General features: G+C 32.4%; 1 non-coding gene across 1 annotated transcript; it reads left to right on the top strand.

The window, feature by feature from the left end:
- The first annotated feature begins 597 nt into the window (after nt 1–597).
- LOC128034359 (small nucleolar RNA R71) lies at nt 598–704 on the top strand. Its single transcript, XR_008190485.1, has one exon. It is a non-coding gene; the product is annotated as a small nucleolar RNA R71 (small nucleolar RNA).
- Nucleotides 705–4345: the final 3641 nt, after the last annotated feature.

Here is a 4345-nt window from a genome sequence, read left to right as displayed (position 1 = left end):
TTTGAAAGCGATTTTCTTACAACGACATAACCTTCGTAAACATCTCCTCGAGGTTCGGCTTTTTCTCTTGTTGGTAAGGTTGTTGTTGGAATCCCAGAGGGGGTTGTGCTCTTTGATTTCTTTGACCACCCCAAGAAAAATTGGGATGGTTCCTCCAACCTGTAATATAGTTATTACTATAAGGGTTATTTTGAGGCCTAGATTTATTACCCATATAATTGATTTGTTCATTCTCTATGCTAGGAGCGAAGAGTAAACATTCTGGATTGTTCATTCCACCTTCATTTGTATTGCATTGCATCGTCAAATGTACCTACGCAGAAACATATAAACCATCAATTTTCTTATTTAAAATTTCTACCTAATTTGGTAACATGGTGACTGCATCTAAGTTGAAAACACAGGCTCAAAGGCTGCTTTCATCAGCTTACTCCTCGTGACTTGCCACTAATAATTATTCAGTGCCATCTCTTCAATAAATTCATAAGCCCTTCAGGTGTTTTATTATTCAGAGTTCCATTGGCTACTGTATTGATTAACTGTCTAGTTGAGGGATTCAAACCGTTGTAGAAGGTTTGAACTTGTAACCATAAATTTAACCAACGGTGAGGGCACCGTCTTAATAAGCTCTTATACCTCTCCCATGCATCATATAAAGTCTTTAAATCGATCTACACAAAGGAGGAGATACTATTCCTCAACTTGGCTATGTTAGCCGGTAGGAAATACTTTAGAAGGAACTTCTCTATCATTTGAACCATGTGGTAATGAAACCTTATGGTAAAGAATTCAACCACTGTTTAGCTTTGTTCCTGAACGAGAAAGGAAATAACCGTAAGTGAATGACGTCGTCAGTGACGCCATTAATCTTGAAAGTATCGCAGATTTCCAGAAAATTGGTCAAATAAGTATTTGGATCTTCATCTTGCAAACCATTAAACTAAACAAATTGTTGTATCATCTGGATAGTGTTCGGCTTCAGTTCAAAATTATATGCAGCAATAGTGGGTCTCCCAAGACACGATTCAGCCCCAGTTAGAGTGGGTTTGGCATAATCGTACATAGTACGAGGAATAGGATCTAGAACTACAGCAACTGTAGGTAGCTGATTATTCCGGTTACCACCATCTCTTCACTAATAATAATTTCCTTGTGTTCGTTTTCTAAACTTTCTCGACTCTGCCTTGCTTCTCTACAGTTTCTACTAGCTATACTTTCAATTTTACTATCAAATAACAATAGTCCCGACAAGTTTCTTCTAGTCATAAACTAAAGGAACCTGCCAGAAGCAAATAAAAGAAAAATCAAAATGTAAAAATTAAACTAATACAAAAATTATAATAAAAATAAAAATTGCTAAATTAATAAAGATAAAGTGTCCCTAATATTTTAGTCCCTGGCAACGACGCAAAAAACTTGATGGTCACTAAACTAACTATAAATACGAAAAAGGTAAGCGCACATATCAAACAATAGTATAGCTATAGTGAGTAAAGAATATCGTATCCACGAGAACTAAAAGTATTAGTAATTACTATTTTTCTATTATTTAGTCGATAAATTAGGGTGATGTGTTTTAATCTAAATTTCCTAAACTAATTTAACTAAGAACACAACAGAGAAATAATCAAATATTAACCAATGATATAGACAATACCCAGGAAACAATTCACCTAGACTTCACCTTTTATTTTGAATCTGAATTAAACAATTAATTCACTTGTGTCTTGATCCGTAGAAATCCCTAAATTATGTTAATATCTCTTTCGATAGTAAGAACAACTGACTTTAGGTTAATTAATTGAAATCTTTTTCTAATTAAAACCCCTATCGTCAAATTAACTCGATCTATGGATTCCCCTATTAGATTTGACTCTAATCCGATAGATTTATATCATCCTATTTCTAGGATTGCATGCATCTCCACTGAATTATGCTAGATCTACTCTTAAACAGGGACTTCTGCTTCACAGAATTAAGCCCATTAAACATGAATTAATATCTTAGAAATATTAAAACAAGAGTAAAGTATTTATCGCATAAAAATAGAAATTAAATAAATCCATTCATCATAGGTTTCATCCTCCTTAGGTATCTAAGGAATTTAGTTCATAATCCTGAATAGAAACATCTCAAAGTTAGAAAAATCACAAGACATACAGAAACTTAATAAAACTTTGAAAGAAATTAAAAGGAGGTCATCAATCTTGATGGAGATCCACATTCGAGTTGATTTCAATGGTGTCCTTCAATCTTTGAGTGTTTTCAGTCAAATCAGAACAGTGATTGTGAGACCACAAATCTAAAGTCAGAAAATATATTTTATTAATTTAGTTCCTAGAGATTTTACTGTTACATGCTCAATTTGATAAAAAAGACTAAATCGCTTAAAGTACAAAAGTTGAGTTCTAATAGCTAAAGGTATTAAATAGCTATATAAATTTAAAGTGGAAGTCTTTATATAGTAATTGGACGATAAATACTGATAGTGGATGAACATGGCTTGGAAATTGTGTAATTTTTAATATTTTTAAAGGTGAAATTAGTAAATAGGTAAATAATGATAAAATTAATCAAATTAAACAAAGCCATCACCTTTTGTTCATCTTTTTCAATCGAAATTAAAAGGAAAGAATAGCCATGGGAGCTTCAAGTTTTAGCAACCCTATTTTCCCTTGCATTGGTATGTATTTTTGTCTCGTTTTTTATGATTTCTATGTTTTCGAGATCGCTGTAGCTTAATCTAGCTAGCCCGAGGACTAATTTGTGAAACTGTGAAACTGTTAAACTGTTAGGGTTTTTTCCATTGTTGAATATACATGATTTTTTATGTTTAATGATAGAAAATGGACGATTATTGTTAGATAAACAACTTTTATTAAGAGCTCTTTGATAAATTTGTCAAATAGGGATTAAATTGAAAATTATAAAATTATACATTATGAAATTGAGAAATAAATGAAATATAGGGCATGCTAGGGACCTATTTGATATTTCGCCATAGTAGGTTGTGGTGAAATTGCATAAATTTTCATTTTTATGAGCTAGGGACTATATTGTAAAGAAATTAAAACTACAAGAGAAAAATAGTAATTTTCCAAAACATGATTTTGGGCTAAATTGATTGAGTTATTGATTAGATTGAGTTAGATTTATATGTATAGATCAAGACAGATCTCGTACGACTTTAGGTCGGGGTAAAGAGAAGATCTCGGATTAATCGCCTTTGTATCTACATATACTCATTGAGGTAAGTTCATGTAATTAAATCGTGCTTATATGTTTTAAATTGAATTATACATGTGTTATGAAATGTTATATATATAACGATTACATATCCAACGACGTACGTCTGTTTGAACCTTAAGAATCCATAGGATACAAATGACATGTTTTTAGGGTTTACATGATTTGAATACTGGTCCTGAACTTCCTACCGATGGTTAAGGTCCTGCATGTGTTGCGAATACTCCACAGCTCGTGTGAACAGCATCGTGTATCTATAATTTGACCTACATCTTGTGTGAGCATACCAATTTATAGCTCGTGAGAGCATACAGATCTACAGCTCAAGTGAGCATATCCATTCGCTGCTCGTATGAGAATACATGTACATGAATTGACGAATTACAATTATATGAGCTTGCACACTATGCGTGAGCTATCCCGAGTATCCAATGGTATTCTAAACGGTTCAACAGGCAATATTCTGATAAGAATTGGTAAGAATTTGATACGGACTATCACAAGAACACATATGATTTTACATGAAAAATGTGGTTACATGATATATGGAAAAATGAAATGGATGATACATGTATATGGAATATGATCAATGGTTATGTTCATCTATGTTTATTGGCTTTTATATGAAATTACATGGCTAACATGGTTGGCGTATATGTGTTTAGACATTTGGCCAAATTGTATTGGGATATGCTTGTTTACTTACTTATTATATGACTAAATGGTAAGTTAAATTCTATGTTATACGAGCTTACTGAGCTTAAATGCTTACTCAGTGTTATTTTCTATATTTTATAGTGAATTAGAAGCTCGTTCGAGTTGGAAGCTTGTCAAAGCTATATCACACTATCCATCAGCTCTTTTGGTACTTTCGGATGCTTAATTTTGGTTATAATGGAATGTATAGGTATTTTAGCTAATGTTGGCCTATATGTTTTGTTGCGAATATGGCCATTTGATTTGGCTTTTGTTTTGGAATATTTTGGTATGTATACAAGTAGCCTTAAAATGGTTGATGAATGAGTTAATATGGTTGAATAATGGAAAATGAGATGATAGATGAATATGCATAATATATATGCCTTGTGACTTGTTGAGA

The sequence above is a fragment of the Gossypium raimondii genome, chromosome 10 (genome assembly GCF_025698545.1).
Source record: "Gossypium raimondii isolate GPD5lz chromosome 10, ASM2569854v1, whole genome shotgun sequence".
NCBI lineage: Eukaryota > Viridiplantae > Streptophyta > Magnoliopsida > Malvales > Malvaceae > Gossypium > Gossypium raimondii.
The sequence above is the reverse complement of the archived record's forward strand: the minus strand, read 5'-3'. Positions and strand labels throughout refer to the sequence as shown.